This window comes from Salvelinus sp. IW2-2015, linkage group LG27 (assembly GCF_002910315.2).
Source record: "Salvelinus sp. IW2-2015 linkage group LG27, ASM291031v2, whole genome shotgun sequence".
NCBI lineage: Eukaryota > Metazoa > Chordata > Actinopteri > Salmoniformes > Salmonidae > Salvelinus > Salvelinus sp. IW2-2015.
In genome coordinates, this window is record NC_036867.1 from 5,476,126 (window position 1) to 5,498,926 (window position 22,801).

Genomic DNA, 22,801 nt, shown 5'->3' on the forward strand with positions numbered 1-22,801 from the left:
TAACCTGCTTCAGTGGGCAAATGCTCACTTTCGATGGCCACTGACACTCTGGAGAAGTGTGCTCTTCAAGGATTAATCMCAGTTTCAACTGTACCGGGCAGACAGTGTGTATGACGTCGTGTGGGCGGGCAGTTTGCTGATGTCAACATGGTGGTGGTGGGGTTATGGTATGGGTAGGCATAAGCTACAGACAACAAACACAATTGTATTTTATCAATGTCAATTTGAGTGCACAGAGATTCCGTAATGAGATCCTGAGACTCAATGTCATGCCATTCATTTAAAAAAAAGAAGTTTTATTTAACCAGGCAAGTCAGTTAATAACAAATGCTTATTTACAATGACGGCCTAGGAACAGTGGGTTAACTGCCTTTTTCAGGGGCAGAATGACAGATTTTTACCTTGTCAGCTCRGCSATTCAATCTGGCCCAACGCTCTAACCACTAGGCTACCTGCCGCCCATTCATCCGCTGCTATCACCTCATGTTTCAGCATGATACTGCACGGCCCCATGTCGCAATGATCTGTACACAATTCCTGGAAGCTGCAAATGTCCCTGCATACTCACCAGACATGTCACCCATTGAGCATATTTGCGATGCTCTGGATCGACGTGTACGACAGCGTGATCCGGTTCTTGCCAAAATCCAGCAATTTCACAGAGCCATTGAAGAGGAGTGGGACATCATTCCACAGGCCACAATCAACAGCCTGATCAACTCTATGCAAAGGAGATGTGTTGCACTGTATGAGACAAATGGTGGTCACACAAAATACTGACTGGTTTTCTGATCCACGGCCATACTTTTTATTATGTGTCTGTGACCAACAGGAGGCATATCTGTATTCCCAGTCATGTGATATCCATAGATTAGACCCTAATGAGTTTATTTCAATTGACTGATTGCCTTATATGAACTGCAACTCAGTAAAATCTTTTAAATTGTTGCATGTTGTGTTTATATTTTTGTTCAGTGTACATATATTATCACGTAATACATGCGTGGTGAAAAGCAATGTAATTACAGTGTTATTGTAAGTTACCTAACKTTTTTTATTTATTATTTTGTAGCACCTTCATTTTAGTAATCTGATGCAGAGCTGAGTGGTGACAGATGGGCACCTCACCACACAACAATCAAAACACAGAGATTAACAAGGAATCATGAAACTATCCTGGAATCATGCCTGGTTTGCAATCTCAACAAAAGGCYTACATTTGTCTGTGTCCTGTCTGAATTTTATCACAGATATCTGTCTATTAATTTCTGTCTAGGACTATTTATCCAGTCCCTGTAAGATCTCAAAGGGTACTGGGAATTTAGTGACCATAAATGAACTTACATTCAACCCCTTGACCTGACAATTGGTCAAGGGTGCCTTGTTTTGTTATTTATCCACCTGTCTGACATATTTGGACCTGCTGACAAAAAAACAGTCTAGGCCAGCATAGGTCACCAGCCTTTGCTRTGTTTTTGCTGATGACCAACCTTCGCTGTGTTTTTGCTGGTGACCAGCATCTGTTTTGGACATTGTGACAAGCATCTGCTGGTATAGTGGTCACCAACTAAACCAGCATCAAAGTACTTTGAGKGCCTAGTTTTCCCCTTAGRCATGCAAGTCACATTATGCTGGCTAGCAAAGTGATGTTTAATTCCTATCAGAATCCAGAAAGAGTAGGGATATCCCATTTTTTAAAATTTTAGTCACCCACAATATGCATTCAGAATGACTGCCAGGGTTAGAAAGATAAGTACATGAGATTACCTAAAACATCTAAACTGGAACAACCACTTCAGTAATGGGTACAATAAATCCAACTACCAGATTGAATTAGTTTAGAAAAATGTATCTTATTTATCTTTGTGTAGCATAAGATTAATTAATCAAGCAATGTACATACTGTCACGACTTCCGCCGAAGTCGGCTCCCCTCCTTGTTCGGGTGKCGTTCGGCGGTCGACGTCACTGGCCTTCTAGCCATCGCCGCTCCATTTTTCATTGTTCCATTTGTTTTGTCTTGTTCCGCGCACACCTGGTTTACATTCCCTAATCACACTGCATATATATATTCCTCTGTTCCCCCCATGTCTTTGTGTGGAATTGTTTTGTTTTGTGTTTGTTGTATCGTGCCAGTCTGGTTTTTCACCCTGGGCATTGCCTATACCCTATTTGGGGAATTATTGGTGAACCTTATTGTTATATTATTGAAGGTATTTTGCACTTGTCACTTTTGCCGGTTGGCTTGAGTTGTAGCTGTTTGYGCCCGTCTGTKTGTTGCTCTTGGCTAATAAAGTCGCCTGATCACCTATTCTCTGCACTCCTGCACTTGACTCGAATGACCAGCAGCGAAAACCCTGACACATACAAAAATACAACAAACAAAAACGATATTGAAACAAACAATTCCCCAAAAATCTAACTGCAATAGAGCATGCTGGGAAATATGATAATRATGGGCGTGGTTTTGCCAGACTACCTTGACCAGCTACCATGCTGGACCAGCATAGACCGGCATGGACCAGCTTGGTCATCAGCATACCAGCGTCACCAGCATTCCAGCATAAACTGGTCACTAGCATCCCCAGCTTGACCAGCTGGTTGGCTGGCCTAACCAGCTAGACCATGCTGCTCGGATCAGCTTGACCAGCACTGACCAGTATAGACCAGAATGGGCCAGCTTGAAATTTAGGCCGGTCTATGCKKTTTTTTTCAGCAGGTTATACTGCTAGTGACAGATATTAATGTTTAGCCTCCCTTGTATCAGCTTGACCTAACCAGCTAGACCATGCTGCTCRGATCAGCTTGACCAGCACTGACCCGTGGGTTTAGAGTAAAATCATTCTGGGAACATGCCACTGTATAATTACCAGGAATTCAGCTCAAAAACGTTTTTGGTCATACCAAGATGACTGTGTCACTCTTCAAGTCCGCCCCTGCTTCTATCACAATAAAGCATGAATTTAGTGTTATAGTGTAGAGGTGCTAGTCTCTCTAGTCAGATGGATTGCTTCCCACAATGTACCAATGGCTCCAAGTTCTGGGTTTTTGAGACTATAGAGGTGCCTCTATTACTCTAAGTGAACTGGAATTTAAAYGTATTGGTCCTTTTCAATTCATTGTCTGTGTGTTCTAAAAGGTTGCAGATGTAACTCTGGAGAATGCACCTGTTTCCTACAAAATGATTGTGCATTTTGTACTCTGTAATGAAACCATCCACAGCGCTGTTTATTTGCTTGGTATTTTAAGCTAGCACACAACATTCTTTGAAATGTCTGTCCACCACCTCAAGCTCAACCTCGACAAGATGGCGCTGGTCTTTCTCCCGGGGAAGGTGTGCCCGCTCAAAGACCTCTCCATCACAGTCAACAACTCCACAGTGTCCCCCTCCCAGAGTGCAAAAAACCTTGGCGTGACCCTGGCCAACACCCTGTCGTTCTCTGCAAACATCAAAGCAGTAAGACAAGTAGTCTTAGTAGTAGGCCTTCTGTAATGTATCCTAGTCGGTGCAATACACAAACGGTTGTTCTTACCGTTTGCCAGCAGAGGGGGCAATGAACCCAGGTTTGGAATACATCAGTTGAGACAATGCAAGGCATCAACACACATTATAGGCTACTGGATTGGTGGGTGAACTCAATAAAACATTGTATTACTGACTCATATTGTCCTAACCATTTAAACTAAGTTATAGACCTACTTCTAAATCAACCCAGAATTAAAAACAAAGCATTTTGTTGTCATGAAAACATCATAATCCCCATTAGACTCATGATCCTATTGAGTCTAGCTTTTCAAAATAACATCCTAATGTTCACTTTCTGAAGAGCAGGTGGTTACATAAATAGGCTAGTTATGTGGTAGGTTGCTAATTAAATGGGGAAAATCGACTCCATAAATCACTATACAGTCTCCATCAGGATGAGGCATGCATTCACTGATAGTTGAGTTAATAATAATATTMAAGATCAATCAAATGTCCTAATCCTTTATCCCATAGGGCTAGGCCTACATTTCAACTGTAGGCTATTTAAAAGCATAATTGACTAACCTAGGCCTATCTGAAGGAATAATGTTCTGTAGCACATAACGTGTGACAATGTGTGACACATCTAAAGACAGCAAGATTACAGACTCGTCAAACGAGGAGTTTTTAATAATACTGTCTCACTATCCAGACACCTTTGCTCATCCTCATTCCGTCTATACATTGTTTAAAYGTAGTAGCAATAGCATATTATTTCATGCTCGACTATCATTTTATTATGCCCTCGTGGGATGCACAGCCGGTGATGTGATGTGCTGTCCGAAAAGTACAGACGAATCTGAGTAGGCGTTACCTTGGGAAATCTTAGTTCCTCACTTCGCGGCTCAAGGGCAATCAAAATGGTTCGGACTGGTTTTTCGGAGAGGGGTTACAGAAGATGTTCAAAACGTTCAATCTCTCACCGGCGCGCGTATGAAGTTGTTACAGCCTACTTGGACTAAATCAACAGCTGTGTGGACAACGACTGTTTCTGGACGGAGCACATTAAATCATTTATTTGGAGTCAATTTATTGGAAAGTGCTATAAAATATTAATTGGTCAAATCAGAACCGTAAAAAATGTGCCTAATAAGGAGTTGGGTTAACAACTGGTAGAATTGAGTCCGCGCGTTTTTTTTCATCCAACATGGGATGCACCTTGCATTAATACTTTAATTATAATGCTTTTCAAATAAGGTGTTTCGGATGGTCTGGAATTGTCTAAAGACTGTTTGACAAGGCCTTACTTCGGGTATCTACCAGTGGATGGAAATTCTTAAATGTATTGAAGTAGACTGGGGGAAGCAATGCTGTAAATAAAGGAGTTTCACATGTAAGTAGCCTATTTTCATCTACCTTTGTCTAGTGCCGGTTCCTAACCTCAACAAAATATGTCATTAGATGCCTACTGGCCCTACAATTTTTCTTTAATCAAACACAGCCCATTTAAACTGTACAATTCAGCTAAAGTGTATAGGCTATCGTTAACATGCGGCTATTGATTGTAGTTGACTCATAGCCTAGTTTGAACCTTTTGGAGGGGCCAATAGGCTATTTTATATTTCAAATAGGCTAATTAATACATAATATGGGATTAAATTCATGGTATTATATTTAGGCTTATATATTTTTGGTTTTCATTATAGCCTAAGACTATAAGTCATATGTCATATGTCCTGTATTACGCAGTTGACTTGGCATACGAAGTTGTGAAACAAAACTTGTGCTTTCAATTACAGTTAGAAGATTATAGRGTTGGCTACTATTCATAGTTGTTCGTTGAAACATTGGTAATTTGGGAAAGGTTCTTCGAAATTGTGCGAACCTTACCTTAATGCGTTGCATATGTTGTTTGGAAATCACGGTGGSGCGCGCACGGGGGATTAGTTCCCCCACTCGGTAATCATGTTTAGAACAACTCTTTGGTTGATTACTTGGGTTGAAATGATTAGGGCGCGGGAGTGAAACATTAGGAGCAAGTCTTCCTAGCGGTATCGTGGTTGTTCTTTTCACATTTGCCCAAAATATTATTTAAGATTTGTGTTAGTTAGGTTTGTGTTACACATTGCCCCTTCTCAGTGTTTTCAATGTAGGCCAGCGCTTAACCCCTGTGTCCTTTCTATATGTAATCCAAAGAGGGATTCCAAACTATATAGGCTACAGTATTTTTTTATTAGCAAACATCAAATGAGTTTAGCATTAGATACACTGCGCAAGACTACTTTAACCCAGGGACAACAGGTGTCCGCAGGCTATGCCTCGCATGCAATAGCCAGGGTACATCTGAGAGTAGGCCTACCGTCGCAGTTCAAAAGCCACGGGCGCTGAGATGTTTGTTCAGTGTACTAGCGTGCTATTCTCCTGAATAACTGACCTTTCGAGATGTAGTTGGCTAAGCAGACGCGGAAGCTGTCAGGGCTCAGAGCGCGCGGTGGTTTTGAYCAGCAATACGGACCGCTGAGCTCTTGTCCAAGGTCCTGAAAGTCAAAACAATAAACTGGTGATTCAGTTAAAGTCTAATTTCGGACTACGTTAAAGCCCTTTAAAGTGTATATACGTGTATATAGGCCTAACAGAACTGGGAGGAATATCGTTTTTTTCTACCTCACTTTCAAAAAGCATTTGCTCCAACAGCAGCAAAATAATATAGAGTTTAATGAAGATAAAAAGAGAGGAAAAACAAGAACTCATCAATGTTTACATATATATATATATACAGTACCAGTCAAAAGTTTGGACACACCTACTAATTCAAGGGTTTTTCATGTACTATCATGTACTAACCAAAAAAGTGTTAAACAAATCAAAATATATTTKAGATTTGAGATTCTTCAAAGTTGCCATCCTTTGCCTTGATGACAGATTTGCACAATCCTGGCATTCTCTCAACCAGTTTCATGAGGTATGCATTTCATGGAATGCATTTCAATTAATATGTGTGCCTTGTTAAAAGTTAATTTGTGGAATTTCTTTCCTTCTTAATGCATTTGAGTCAATCAGTTGTGTTGTGACAAGGTAGGGGTGGCATACAGAAGATAGCCCTATTTGGTTAAAGACCAARTCCATATYACGGCAAGAACAGCTCAAATAAGCAAAGASAAACAAACAACAGTCCATCATTACTTTAAGACGTGAAGGTCAGTCAACATGGAACATTTCAAGAACTTTTAACTCTCATGAGGACCGCCACAGGAATGGTAGACCCAGAGTTACCTCTGCTGCAGATGATCAATTCATTAGAGTTAACTGCACCTCAGATGGCATCCCAAATAAATRCTTCACAGAGTTCAAGTAACAGACACATCTCAACATCAGCTGTTCAGAGGAAACTGCGTGAATCAGGCCTTCATCAGGCCTTCAAGTTATTGCAAAGAAACCACTACTAAAGGACACCGATAAGAAGAAGAGACTTGCTTGGGCCAAGAAACACGAGCAATGGACATTAGATCGGTAGAAATCTGTCCTTTGGTCTGATGAGTCCAAATTTTGAGATTTTTGGTTCCAACCGCCATGTCTTTGTGAGATGCAGAGTAGGTGAACGGATGATCTCCGCATGTGTGGTTCCCACMGTGAAGCATGGAGAAGGAGGTGTGATGGTGTGGGGGTGCTTTGCTGGTGACACTGTCAGGGATTTATTTAGAACTCAAGGCACACTTAACCAGCATGTCTACCACAGCATTCGGCAACGATACCTCTTCCCATCTGTTTTGTGCTTAGTCCCACTATCATTTGTTTTTGAAAAGGACAATGACCCCAAACACACCTCCAGGCTTTGTTAGGGATATTTGACCAAGGAGAGTGATGGAGTGCTGCATTAGATGACCTGACCTCCACAATCACCTAACCTCAACCCAATTGAGATGGTTTGGGATGAGTTAGACCACAGAGTGAAGGAAAAGCAACCAACAAGTGCTCAGCATATGTGGRAACTCCTTCAAGACTGTTGGAAAAGCATTCCTCATGAAGCTGGTTGAGAGAATGCCACGAGTGTGCAAACCTGTTATCAAGGCAAAGGGTGACTACTTTGTTTAACACTTTTTTGGTTACTACATGATTTCATATGTGTTWTTTCATAGTTTTGATGTCTTCACTATTATTCTACAATGTAGAAAATAGTTTAAAAAATAAAGAAAAACCATTGAATGAGTCGGTGTTTCCAAACTTTTGACTGGTACTGTATAAAAATGTGTGTGTATATATATATACAGTACATGTCACGTTCCTGACCTGTTTTCTCTTGTTTTGTATTTATTTAGTATGGTCAGGGCGTGAGTTGGGTGGGTTGTCTATGTGTTGTTTTCTATGTTGGGGTTTTGTGCGTTCGGCCTGGTATGATTCTCAATCAGAGGCAGCTGTCAATCGTTGTCCCTGATTGAGAATCATACTTAGGCAGCCGGGGTTCACGTGGGTGTTTGTTCCTGTGTCCGTGTTTGTGCCACACAGGACTGTTTCGGTTTTGTCACGTTTGTTGGTTGTTTTGTATTTTGAAGTGTTTTGTTGACTTTCATTAAATAATGAACACTAACCACTCTGCGTGTTGGTCCGATCCATGCTCCTCCTCGTCTGAGGAGGAGAACGACTATGACGACCGTTACAGTACATATATATATATATACAGTGGGGAGAACAAGTATTTGATACACTGCCGATTTTGCAGGTTTTCCTACTTACAAAGCATGTAGATGTCTGTCATTTTTATCATAGGTACACTTCAACTGTGAGAGACGGAATCTAAAACAAAAAATCCAGAAAATCACATTGTATGATTTTTAAGTAATTAATTAGCATTTTATTGCATGACATAAGTATTTGATACATCAGAAAAGCAGAACTTAATATTTAGTACAGAAACCTTTGTTTGCAATTACAGAGATCATACGTTTCCTGTAGTTCTTGACCAGGTTTGCACACACTGCAGCAGGGATTTTGGCCCACTCCTCCATACAGACCTTCTCCAGATCCTTCAGGTTTCGGGGCTGTCGCTGGGCAATACGGACTTTCAGCTCCCTCCAAAGATTTTCTATTGGGTTCAGGTCTGGAGACTGGCTAGGCCATTCCGGGACCTTGAGATGCTTCTTACGGAGCCACTCCTTAGTTGCCCTGGCTGTGTGTTGCGGGTTGTTGTCATGCTGGAAGACCCACACGACCCATATTCAATGCTCTTACTGAGGGAAGGAGGTTGTTGGCCAAGATCTCGCGATACATGGCCCCATCCATCCTCCCCTCAATACGGTGCAGTCGTCCTGTCCCCTTTGCAGAAAAGCATCCCCAAAGAATGATGTTTCCACCTCCATGCTTCACGATTGGGATGGTGTTCTTGGGGCTGTACTCATCCTTCTTCTTCCTCCAAACACGGCAAGTGGAGTTTAGACCAAAAAGCTCTATTTTTTGTCTCATCAGACCACATGACCTTCTCCCATTCCTCCTCTGGATCATCCAGATGGTCATTGGCAAACTTCAGACGGGCCTGGACATTCGCTGGCTTGAGCAGGGGGACCTTGCGTGCGCTGCAGTATTTTAATCCATGACGGCGTAATGTGTTACTAATGGTTTTCTTTGAGACTGTGGTCCCAGCTCTCTTCAGGTCATTGACCAGGTCCTGTCGTGTAGTTCTGGGCTGATCCCTCACCTTCCTCATGATCATTGATGCCCCACGAGGTGAGATCTTGCATGGAGCCCCAGACCGAGGTGATTGACCGTCATCTTGAACTTCTTCCATTTTTCTAATAATTGCGCCAAAAGTTGTTGCCTTCTCACCAAGCTGCTTGCCTATTGTCCTGTAGCCCATCCCAGCCTTGTGCAGGTCTACAATTTTATCCCTGATGTCCTTACACAGCTTTCTGGTCTTGACCATTGTGGAGAGGTTGGAGTCTGTTTGATTGAGTGTGTGGACAGGTGTCTTTTATACAGGTAATGAGTTCAAACAGGGGCAGTTAATACAGGTAATGAGTGGAGAACAGGAGGGCTTCTTAAAGTAAAACTAACAGGTCTGTGAGAGCCGGAATTCTTACTGGTTGGTAGGTGATCAAATACTTATGTCATGCAATAAAATGCAAATTAATTACTTAAAAATCATACAATGTGATTTTCTGGATTTTTGTTTTAGATTCCGCCTCTCACAGTTGAAGTGTACCTATGATAAAAATGACAGACCTCTACATGCTTTGTAAGTAGGAAAACCTGCAAAATCGGCAGTGTATCAAATACTTGTTCTCCCCACTGAATATTATATATATATTATATATATATAGGGCTACAGTATATATCAACATCCAATATATATATTAGACTTGTAAATATTATTATCCCAATTATATTTCATCTTTATTTGATGATAATAGTACACAATGATACCGCCCAGATTATCTAAGACATTTGGAATTAAAAACAGAAAAGTGCAACAAGTTTGGATGTGCTATGTCTAGATGGATGTTATGGCTGTAGCTTTTGCTTGTATTCCTTCAAACACACACCATGTTGCCCCTAAGTCAGGTAGCCAGAAGTGAAGCCTCTGACTGGGCTATGAGGGGGGTTTGTTGGTAATATAACATGCCTGGCTCATGTATGCATGCTATGTGGCTGCACATGAATAACAGTCATTGAATTTACATAACACTGTCGAAACATCATCAAAGTCGTTATCAAGAGATCCACAACTCACACTGCCTCATTTGACTGTGCCTTCAGAAAGTTTTCACATCCCATGAATTGTTCTACATTTTGTTATGTTACAGCCTGCWTTTAAAATGGATTACATTGAGATTTTGTGTCACTGGCSAATTCGCAATACCCCATAATGTCAACGTAGAATGATGATTTTAGACATATTTACAAATTAATAGAAAATKATAGCAGAAATGTCTTGTGTCAATAAGTATTCAACTCCTTTGTTACGGCAAGCCTGAATATGTTCAGGAGTAAAAATGTGCTTAACAAGTCAGATAATAAGTTGCATGGACTAAGTACAATAATAGAGTTTAACATGATTTTTKAATGACTACCTCATCTCTGTACCCCACACATACAATTGTCTGTATGGTTCCTTAGTTGAGCGGTGAATTTCAAGCACAGATTCAACCACAAAGACYAGGGAAGTTTTCCAATGGGCACCTACTGGTAGATGGGTAAAAAAATTAAAAGCAGACATTGAATATCCCTATGAGCATAGTGAAGTTATTCATTACATTTTGGATGGTGTATCAATACACCCAGTCACTACAAAGATACAGACATCCTTTCTAACTCAGTTGCCGGAGAGGAAGGAAACCACTCAGGGATTTTACCATGAGGCCAATAGTGACTTTAAAACAGTTACATAGTTTAATGACTGTGATAGCAGAAAACTGAGGATGGATCAACAACATTGTAGTTACTCCACAATACTAACCTAATAGACAGAATGAAAAGAAGAAAGACTGTAAAGAATAAAACTATTCCAAAACATGCATCCCGTTTGCAAAAAGGCMMTAAAGTATTACTGCAAAAACGTGGCAAAGCAATTCACTTTTTGTCCTAGGTACAGAGTGTTATGTTTGGGGCAAATCCAATACAACACAATTACTGAGTACCACTGTACATATTTTCAAGCATAGTGGTGGCTGCATCATGTTATGGGTGTGCTTGTACTTGTTAAGGACTGGGGAGTTTTTCAGGATAAAAAAGAAAAGGAATGGAGCTAACCACGGGCAAAATCATAGAGGAAAACCTGGTTCAGTCTGCTTTCCACTAGGCACTGGGAGATKAATTCACCTTTCAGAAGGACAATAACCTAAAACAAAAATCCAAATCTACACTGTAATTGCTTACCAAGAAGACAGTGGATGTTTCTGAGAGGCCGAGTTACAGTTTTGACTTAAATCTACTTGGAATCTATGGCAAGACCTGAAAATGCTGTCCCTCTGTCTACCAATGATCAACAACCAATTTGACACAGCTTGATGAATTATGAAAAGAATAATGGGCAAATGTTGCACAATCCAGGTGTGGAAAGCTCTTATCGACTTACCCAGAAAGGTGCTTCTACAATGTTTAGACTTTAGAATACTTATGTAAATGAGATATTTCTGTATTTCATTTTCAATACATTTGCAAACATTTCTAAAAACATGTTTTCACTTTGTCATTATGGGGTATTGTGTGTAGATGGGTGAAAAAATATCAGTTTAATCCCTTTTGAATTCAGGCTGTAACACAACATGTGGAATAAGTCAAGGGGTATGAATACTTTCTGAAGGCACTGTATATAGAGAGAGATAGTTATGAATTCATACTTATGAATCTAATCAAAAGCTTTGCTCTGTTGAAGTGTTATTATCAGCAATAGGCGCATCTGGAATATTCTCTCAAAGCTTGTCTCTTATCGAAATGAGGACAAATGCAGTCTCGTACTCTCATTTCATTGCTATTGAACAAGTTTAACTGAATATCACTTATCATTTTAGCCTATGGTTTGTCTATAGCCTACATAAGGGCTATAGCCTGTGGGTAGGATTTATCCAAGTGTTTTTCCAAAGGCATCACTGTGCCATGCTATGAATGATAGGCTAATACTTTATTGCTCTGGTGACGCAAGGGAGTCCAATCAGTCACATATAATGTGAATGCCTACATCACATCTCCTCTTCACAGAATCTCTGAACATTTATATAATATAACCCGCTCAAGGGTCTTTTACCTAACTTGATACCTCGAGATATCCCCTACCCTTTTTGCTAAATAGTGTTATTACAATTATAAAGCGATCTTGATATAGCATATAATGAAATACTTACTTTTTTTGTATAAGGCCTACATTTCAAGACTTGTGTCAGTATCAATCCACTCACATGTCAAGCTCAGATGAACTGATTTATGGGTAATATTGTAAGGCTTCTGGATAGGTTACATGGACGACAGACCAGGCCTGGTTGTTGTGAAACAGTCTATCCCACATTTATGTGTTTGCTGTGGTTTTCAATGGTAGAAACATAATCCTCATGATTTTGACTTGACCAGTGGCTGTTTCGCTAAAGCAAAGCAAGCCATCCAACTGGGCACAGACGTCAGTTCAACGTCAAGTTATGATTTACATTTGGTTGAGTTGTCAACTAACGTGAATTCAGCGTGAATCAACAAAACATTTCACCATGTCATTGTATTTATGTTAAAAGTTAGGTGAAAAAAATACGAGATGCCCTTACCTTAATGACTTTTTGCAAATCCAATCAGTTTTCCACGTTGATTCAAAGGTATCACATAGATTTTTGGAGTTGAAATGACTTGGAAACAACATTTCTCTCTCCACAGTTTAACAAAAAATGTTGTCTTTATGTTATATTCGTAGCCACCAATGGCGTGAAGTGYGAGTGAATGTGTGAATAATACAGACATTTTTACTGTGATTTATCAGACAATGCTTGGTTTTCCTTGTTGTCCCTCTSTATTTAATTTTAAAGGCCCAGTGCTTTCAAAAACAAGATTTCCTGTGTTTTATATATGTGTCTAGAAAAAGTTTACACCCCATTTCACTTTTTTTCACATTTTGTTGTGTTACAAAGTGGGATTTAAACAGATTTAATTGTACTTTTTTGTCATTGATCTACACAAAATACTCCATAATGTCAAACTGAAAAGAAAATTGTATATATTTTTACAAATGAATAGATATTAAATAACTAAAGTATAGTTGTTGAATAAGTATTCACCCCTTTGTTGGGCAAGGCTAAATTAGTTCATAAGTAAAATTAACAAATCATATAAGTTATAAGTTATATAAGTTATATGAAATAAAAGGGGTTGACTTGAATTTTGAAAAACTACCCCTTCCTCTGCCCCCCCATACATATAACATCTGTAAGGTCCCTTAGTCATATATTGAATTTAAAGCACAGATTCAACTACAAATACCAAGGAGCTTTTCGAAAGCTCCATAAAGAAGGGAAGTGATTGGTAGATGGGTAACAATAACATGGTCATGTTAATAATTATGCTATGGATTATGTGGTAAACCACCCAGACACATCAATKWTGCAGTTGTCCTTCTGAACTGACCTGGCTYGGGCGGCAAAGGTCAAGTCACGCATCCTACGAAACATAACCTGCCAAACCGCGATTCTTAACACTTAACCTGGAAACCAGCCGCACCAATGTGTCGGAGGAAACACCGTTCACTTGATGACCGAGGTCAGCCTGCATGCGCTCGGCCAGCCACAAGAAGTTGCTTAAACGCAATGAGCCAAGTAAAGCCCCCCCGGCCAAACCCTCCCCTAACCCGGACGACGCTAGGCCAATTGTGCTCTACCCTATGGGACTCCCGATCATGGTCGGTTGTGATACAGCCCGGGATTGAACCCAGGTCTGTAGTGACGCCTCTAGCACTGCCATGAGGTGCCTTAAACCACTGCACCACACGGGAGGCTGTCTCCTTATTTTCAAGGATGGTGGTGGCTGCATCATGGTTTGGGTATGATTGACATTGGCAAATACTGGGGAGTTTTTCAGGATGAAAAGAAACAGGGTGGAGCTAAGCACAGGCAATATCTTAGAGKAAGTCCTGCTTCAGTCTGCTTTACACAAGACACTGGGAGAGGAATTCACCTTTCAACAGGACAATAACCTACAACACAAAGACAGATCTACACTGGAGTTGCTTACCAACAAGACAGTGAATGTTCCTGAGTGGCCAAGTTACAGTTTTGACTGCCTTAACTTGACTGCTGTAACGCTGCTTGAAAATCTATGGTCTAAGAATAAAAAATTGCTGTCTCGCTCCATAACCTTGACGTAGCTCGAAGAATTTTGAAAAGAATAATGGTCAAATAATGCACAATACAGGTGTACAAAGCTCTTATGAGACTTACCCAAGACGACTCACAGCTGTAATCACTTGCCAAATATGTTTCTAACATGTATTGACTCACGGGGGTGAATACTTATCTAATCAAGGTACAGTATATTAGTATTTTATTTTTCATTAATCTTTTAAAAAATGTAAAGATTTTCTTCCACTTTGACATTACAGAGTATTTTGTGTAAATCGTTGACAAAAAAATGTAATCCCACTTTGATACACAATAAAATGTCAAGAAATCCAAGGGGGAAGTATACTTTCTATAGGCACTGTATGCCAACAGTACGAGGTTGGAATGATACTGTGAAATTGTGAAAATTATGATAATGYCTAAGAGCTGTTTGAAAAGACTGCCTGAAATGTCTTCCTGTTTTGGAGGGATGGAGTTTTGGCCAGCCTGGTGACATCACCACGTGGTAAATTAGTTAATAGACCAATAATAAAGAGAGTTCCAAACCTCTCTGCCAATAACAACTTGTKTTCAGGTTTCCCCTCCCGACTCAGACCTCTCCCAGACAGTCCTTGCTACATTTYTGCTTGAGAAATTGCTCTTSCTGAGAAGCTATTTCTATTTTATACCATTTTGATTGAAACCAATCACAGTAAGGTACTTACTTGTTACCCAGAAATGATTTGATATTGAGAATAAGAAAAAACAGCTGCATTCGGCCTTTAACAGAAATAAATCTTTCCTCTAGTTATGCCTATTTATATTCTGGTGAAATGCCTAAATATATATATATWTTTTTTTGCGCTAAGTCTTAGTATTTCACAGCTGCCTAGATGTATGCCCCAAACTATAGGTCTGACTGCCTTTTGGTACACTGTGAGCCCTTTGTTGGCTGCTATCACCATATGATGTACTGACTTCAGCTGCTCTGGGTCATATAGGTTACACAAGCTGTCAGCAGATCTTTCGTCACAACCCTCATTGCTAGAATTAACAGTGCACCATATCAAGAACCACATTTGCATRAATAGATTTTCATTACTTTTAAATGGATTTGAGCATTTCCCCCCTCTGTTGCAACTTTTGCCTTGATGCTACACAATGGAGCGGCAGGTAGCCTAGTGGTTGGAGCATTCGACTAGTAACCGGAAGGTTGCAAGATTGAATCCCCAAGTTGACAAGGTMAAATTCTGTCGTTCTGCCCCTGAACAAGGCAGTTAACCCACTGTTCCTAGGTCGTCATTGAAAATAAGAATGTGTTCTTAACTGACTTGCCTAGCTAAATAAAGGTTCAAAAAAATCACATCTATATTTTTTACTGGGTTGGGATGTGGTGTATTGTGGTGGGGCCATTGCATTGTTGACCTGTCACTAATCGCCTGGRACATGATTGTAAACAACACCTTGCCTTATTTGTCAAGCCCCTCTATCTTTGTTGCTCTTCTGTAATGACCCCATCCCTTTTGGGTGGMCAATAAATTATCTCTTGAAGAGACCCATTTAAAGCCCAAATGGAGTGTCAGTGTTTTGACATGTGCCTTCTGGAGGAGCCTCAGGTGGTTGACACAACGAATGGTTTAAAGGATGACCTTGATGCCCATCTCATTTGCCCGAGGTGACCCCCTTGTCAAGGGATTTGTCGGCAGCTTAAGTTTAGTTATGGGTCCGTTTGATCTGAGGTATCTCAGTGGCTAAGAGCACCCATTAGCCAATGGCCACGTGGTAATCTTGAATTTGAATGGTTCCCCCTGGGAAAATGGCCGCCGGTGGCAGACTGCTCTATCTGGGTGTATATTGTTCATGCAGCTTCTCACGTCCTTTTTTAAGAGACAAGTCTTCGTCAAGGGACAAAGAAATTTGAATAATTTGTGGTATGGCCCCTTTTTACCAGAAAAGAAAACATACGTAGCAGTGTTTCGATGCTGTATTTAGGGTATAGCACAAACTCGCATCTCACTTCGTCCCATGAGACCATGTGTGTCTAATAYGGTCTCATGAGACGAAGGAAGATATAAGTAGACCTTTTTGCCTGTGTATACAAATGGAGTTGGGATTTGAGCAATGACAGTTTTTGTTGAACTCAGTCCCATAAGAGCCCAATTAAGCAATAAGACATGAGGGGGTGTGGTATATGGMCAATATACCATGTCTAWGGGGTGTTCTTAGGCACAACGCAATGTGGAGTATACCACAAACCGCCGAGGTGCCTTATTGCTATCATAAACTGGTTACCAACGTAATTAGAGCAGTAAACATAAATGCTTTGTCATAACTGTGGTATACGGTCTGATATACCATGGCTGTCAGCCAATCAGCATTCTGGGCTCAAACCACCCAGTTTAAAAGACTAAATAAACACTGGGTGTCAGACAGCAAGAGATGTGCTACCACTGTTCTAACCGGTGTTGAGAATGTAATGTCTTTGGGAGATGGCCAAGTCTCACCAGCAGTAACAGCAATCAAAGTCCCCTGCCTTTTCATTTGAGATTGGCAGACAGACCGGCAGACAGACCGGCAGACAGACCGGCAGACAGACCGGCATTCAGTCAGAAGGTTCAAGCGTGGTATGACCTTACAAGAATGAGTTGGAGATTGGTGGCTTTGATAATGCTCAAAGGCAGTGATAATGTGCTATAAATGAATGATAATGAAACATCAACATAAGATGCAGCAATGAATGCATTTGTGTCGACAGATGAAGTCTATTGTGTGATTCCATGTGTGGTTTACCTTACAGAATGCCGACAGAATAAAGAGAAGAAAATGTTAATGTACCACTGACACTCAAGTTTGAGCCAAATATCTTGTTGGAGTGAATTAAAAGGCTATTCTTGAGGTTTCAACGGTTCCCTCTTCAGTAAATAATTTCTCAGTACCCATATTGATGTTTAAACCAAGTTACAACGAGGAGCAGAGGGGACCCTTTGCTTTCAGTCTATACATCACTGGTTTACCAACAGGACTGCTAGTGTGCTATCAGATATTCCAAGCTCCATTACTAGTTGTGGTTCAGTTGTGCTCRTTTTGCAGTTTCCCTTGGAATAGCTCCTATTAAACAGGTTACTTATTTTAGAATTTAGTTTAGTATCTTTTTTAGTTCATCTTACAAAATTATGTTTATTTTGAGAATCATTAATTTTGAGACTTTTTCAGAAACGGAAGGATAATTGAGGGTTATGAAGAGCAAAGGAGGAATGTTTTGTCAGCGTAAGCCGTCAATCATACAGCACATACTTTGAACAGAGTCAAATGAAGCAGGAACATAGGGGGGGATCCTAAAATATCTCCTGGGCCGTCCGTCCCTGTGACGCTCCGTAGATTGTGGCATYACCTCCATTGTACAGGAGCAGAGACAACACAACTATTATTGAAGGCCTGTTTGGATGCATTATGAATTACACACACATTGATTCTGTCAGGAACCCTGTCCTATTTGGGCCTCTGGGGCAATATGGGTATCACACTTGTAGTAGCTTGCTGTGCTGCGCTCCAACCTTCTTTTGTCAAGCTCTTTACCATATCTGACAGTGGAGGTGCACAGGCGTCAATACTAGAAATCCTACATTCTGTAGAAAAGTGCAACAGCAATGTATGATTATCCTGTGTGTATGTGAGATTGAGTGAGTGTGTTGTGTGTGTGTGTGTGTGTGTGTTGTGTGTGTGTGTGTGTGTGTGTGTGTGTGTGTGTGTGTGTCTGTGTGTGTCTGTGTGTGTCTGTGTGTGTGTGTGTGTGTGTGTGCGCACGCGCGTGAGGGTGTGTGGGTGGTGTGTGTGTGGTGCGCGTGAGTGTGTGTGGGTGTGGTGTGTGGTGTGCGCGTGCATGCATGCGTGTTCAGTGTAGCAAGAAAGTGTATGTTTTACCAGGAAGTATTTTTAACACGTTGCAAATCTATTCATACTACAGATGCAAATTAAACAAATGACAAATGTCAAGTCATGCAGAAGACCAAATGAGTAGATTGAACAACCCCCGAAAAACTGAAAAACAGCGTGAGACCGAGCCTCATGACAGTACACAAAGTCTTAGCTCTGCATGAGCTTTACCAAGCCACTGAGTTCTATTAAAGAGGCGACGCTGCTCTTTTAGCAGGAAACAAATGTGACAAGGTGCAGGGAGAAGAGGATCTCAAACAAGATGAATCTAAGTGGGTCGCGAGAGCGTGAGGCAATTCTGCATCCACAAAACAGACGGAAAGAGAGTGAATCAATGTAAAGGCTATTAGGATGATGAAGATCATGTCATTTAAGGAACAGATCGGGGCCAAAACAGAGTCTGTTGAATAGGCAAGGCTTTCTGCGCTGTTGCTTTGTCTCAGATATGCACATATTATGTCAAATTTAATGTTGGGGTTTGAATTTCCTGTATTTTTCAGCTATTACCAACTCTAAATATGTATTCGATCTGTATGTAGTGGTGTTTGACTATGTGTAACGATGTTGTGCAAAGGAAATGAACAGAACTAACTAGCAGTGAGATTTGTTTGATTCAACATTGGCTTTTGTAGGCCTGGTTCTAGCCTCTGGGGAATCCAATAAACATTATTACTAAGATGCACAATTGAATCATTTCTAATGAAGTGGATTATGAATTGCCTCAAAAGTGAAGTGCGTGCTTTATTATCACGTTACATAAAGAGAATAAGGATAAGGAATAAGGATATCAAAGAGGGAAAAATCTGAGCATGCTGTGCCGCTTCACTTACAGATTATATTGCGCTGCCACATGGGAGGCAGTGAAAGGTATGCTTTCAAGTTAGCTATCGCCCGTGTAAGCTTTTCCATGTAAACTCAGAATATGATGGAATGTGTTCCCTCCTGTTACCTTCTCTATGGTAGATAAGCATTGATAAATAGATGACTAACTGTTCTATAAAAATACACCCTTTGTGTGCTTGAACGTGTGTGTGTGTGTGTCGGCAGGTGACTGGAAATGTCCCTCACAGTCGTCGTGTGTGTGTGTAGTCATGTCTTTGGTCTTATTTTGGTAATGAAGTAATGAGAAGGCATATCAACCAACAACAACAAAGATGGTAATAAAATGTAACTCGAACCTTGGCTATGCTAACCTACATTAACAGTGCCCACTTCCTCTTCTCACATCCCTACCTGTAGTACAGTGCATTTCGTCATCCCTTATAAAACACTAATGTGACAGATGGGTGTTCGAACCTGGGTGTCCTACGTCTATATATAACGCAAGTGTATATGTCTCAGGAATGGTTACTCATCAGGCGAGTGTTTCTGAAGTCAGGACTAACAGGAGACAGGGCTGTGTACAGTATGCTAATTTGCTTGTTTTGATTTACTGTGATAGATGTGTTATTATGGTTGACACTTCTGTTTTCTCTCTCTCCATCTGTCTACTGAAGTCTGAACTTTGATCTCATTGTTTCCCCCGTGGCTCTGAAAGTACTGTGATGGTGAGTGGAGACCACAGGAGGTTGGTGGCATCTTAATTGGGGAGAACGGGCTCGTGGTAATGAATGGAGCAGAATTCGTGGAATGGTAACAAATAGATCAAACACATGGTTTCCAGGTGTTTGATGCCATTCCATTTGTGTCGTTCCGGCCATTATTATGAGCCATCCTCCCTTCAGCAGCCTCCTGTGGCGGAGACTCATCCTGAACTACAGAAGACAGGTTGACAGGGTTTCTTCCCATTACACTATCACTCTGCTGCCTAGTTGACGTTCAAGGCTGCACAAGTAATTGGCAAAGACAGGGAACGTTGAACGATGATTCATATATCTCGCACGGTATCCATATCTGTGGAATTAGATCTAAATGACTGTGGAGTGKGGATCCCACACAATAGCAAATAACAACCCGTCCTTTCTGACCTATTTTCAAGATGAATTAAAATGAATTTGAACATTGATGCCTAATGAAGAAGAACTGGTACTGTACAGTGGAGTCTTAAAGTGGAGCACTGTGAAATTACTGAGCTACAGGTACAGTATGTCTGAGAGTCTCAGAGCCAGTAAATTATTTTGCAATGTGGGGAAGGCCTCATAAAACCACTATATGTGACCAGCTGTCTTAAATAGGGCTCAGCAGCTGATTCGTTTATTTATTTTTTTGCAGGTGTTTTAAGTACATTCAAAATTGTTTATCGTACACTTTATTGGCAGTTTTGAGGAACAAACCTCAAGCTGTTTTTGGGATGGTTGAGTCCAGGTATTAGAAACTGCATCCTAGGCCTAAGTCTGAAGCAGTACAAAAGACCAGCACCATTGTGATTTTCTGACCATATCTGGCATGCCAAGGGACACATATACACTGCTGTAAACTGCCATCTGTGGACAGGAAGGAGATTATGGATTCCATCAGCGTTTCCTAACTGATTGGTTAGATGAATCACTGTCGCTGCCTGGATGATTTGCGAGAGAGAGAGACAGAGAGAGAGAGATGAGAGACAGAGAGCTGAGACAGAATAAGACAGAAAGAGAGACAGAGAAGACCCCCAGAGGAAGAGAGGAGGAAGAGTGGAAGGACGGGAAAGGAACGAATAGAAGAGACAGTCAAGGAGATCGAGGAGAGACCAAGAGAAGCAGAGAAGGAGAGTTAAGAGACTGAGACCAGAAGAGATGAGAGGATAAGAAAAAGGAGAAGATAAGAGAAACGCGAGATAAAGAGAGGAGAAATGATGGAGATATAAAGGAAGATCGATGAGAGAAGAGAGACTAGAGAAGTAGAGAGAGAGAGAAGAGAGAGAAGAGGAGAGCACAGGAGAGAGAGACTTGAGACAGAATCAAGTAAAAGAAAAAACAGGAAAAGTACCAGAGAGCAGACTAAGACAGAGATAGAACAGAAAGAAGAGAGAGAGAACAGGAACTTAGATAGAGACAGCGAGAAAGGAGAGACAGAGAAGAGAGACAGAGAGAATGAGAGACTTATACTAGATACTGACGGAGAAAGAGAGGGAGAAGAGAAGAAAGAAGACGAGAGAGAGAAATGAGAGAGACATCGGAAAGAAGAGAGGAACAAGAGAGAGAGAGATAAAGAGAAAGAGAGAAAACTTAAAACTAACTTAACCCAAACTTAAGAAAAGCCTTTGACTATTACCCAGATCTCAGTGATAGCATAGCCTTGCTATTGAAAAAGGCCCCTTAGCAGACATGGCTCTCAAGAAAACGCGATGCACACTGCCCACACAAAATAGAGTGGAAAACTGAGCTGCCTTCCTAACCTCCTGCCCCAATGTTATGACCATATTAGAAACATATTTCCCTCAATTACACCCAGATCCACAAAGAATATTTGGAAAACAAATCCATTTGATATGAACTCCCATAATCAACTGCCGAAGCAGAAATTCACACAGGTGCCAATACACAACAAGCCAAATTTTGATCCTGCCACAAAGAAAAGGCCGCGGCAACCAGAAGGAGAAAACAAAACAACCAAACATACAACCCATAATTACTTATTTATTTAACTTGTGTCTTTAAACCATGTTCTTTTTGTTTACATTAGTTGTTACCAACATCTGTTATTAATATATAACAAATATAAACATATTACTTGTAATGTCTAAATTTTTTGAAACTTCTGATGTTGCTTAAATACTGTTAATTAGTTTTTTATTCACTTTGATAAATCTACACCTCACTTCTTTGCAATGTTAACACATCTTTCCAGCAATGGAAAAGCCCCTTGAAATGAAAATTGAATGAACAGAGAGAGAAGAGGAGAACAGAGAGAGAGAGAGAGATAGAACGGAGAGAAGCGAGAGGGACGGAGGAGCGGCTGAGAGCAAGAGAGCGAGGACATGAGAGAGGAGAGAGGAGTGAGAGGGAGGAGAGAGAGAGGAGAGAGGACAACAGACAGACAGGACAACAGACAGACACACCAGACAGACACACAACAGACAAACCAACAACAAACAGACAGACAGACAACAGACCCAGGACAGACAGAACAACAACAACAGGACAACAGAGACAGACAAAGACAACAGACATACATACAACCCCCAGGGAGAACAGGACAACAGCCAATTAGAATAGAGATAGAGATAGAATGACCCATAAAGAGAGAACTGAAGACCAGAGACAAAAAAGAGAGAAGACCAACTGAGACAAGATAGAGACAGAAAAGAAAGGAGAGAGACACGAAAAACTTGAGGATGAATAGAGGACACGAGGGTTCGATAGCGAGAGGAGAGGAAGAGACCAAGAGAAGACAAGATGAGAGAAGAGGAAGACGGAGGACAAGGAATATACTAATGAGAGAGAACAAGAAGAAAGAGAGAAGAAGAACAGGGCGGAGAAGAAGAGAGGAGAGAGGAGGAGACGAGACGGAGGATATGTTGAGAGAGAGGAGAGGAGAACTAAGACAGACAACAGACAGACAACAGAACAGACAGACCACAGACAACAGACAGAACAATCAACAGACGACAACAGACAGACAGACAGGACAACAACAACAGAACAGACAGACCAGAGACAGGAGACAGAACCAGAGATAAGATATATAAGACCAGAAAGAAGAGA

At 40.9% G+C, this 22,801-nt stretch overlaps 1 protein-coding gene across 1 annotated transcript in view; it reads left to right on the forward strand.

Annotated features, from left to right (window-relative positions):
* Positions 1 to 4,380: 4,380 nt before the first annotated feature.
* Positions 4,381 to 22,801, forward strand: part of scn5lab (sodium channel, voltage gated, type V-like, alpha b) — a 195,832-nt gene continuing 177,411 nt past the window's right edge. The window contains exon 1 of the mRNA XM_070435664.1: positions 4,381 to 4,858. The gene's annotated coding sequence lies outside the window, so the exon portion shown is untranslated. The remainder of the gene's footprint in view (positions 4,859 to 22,801) is intronic.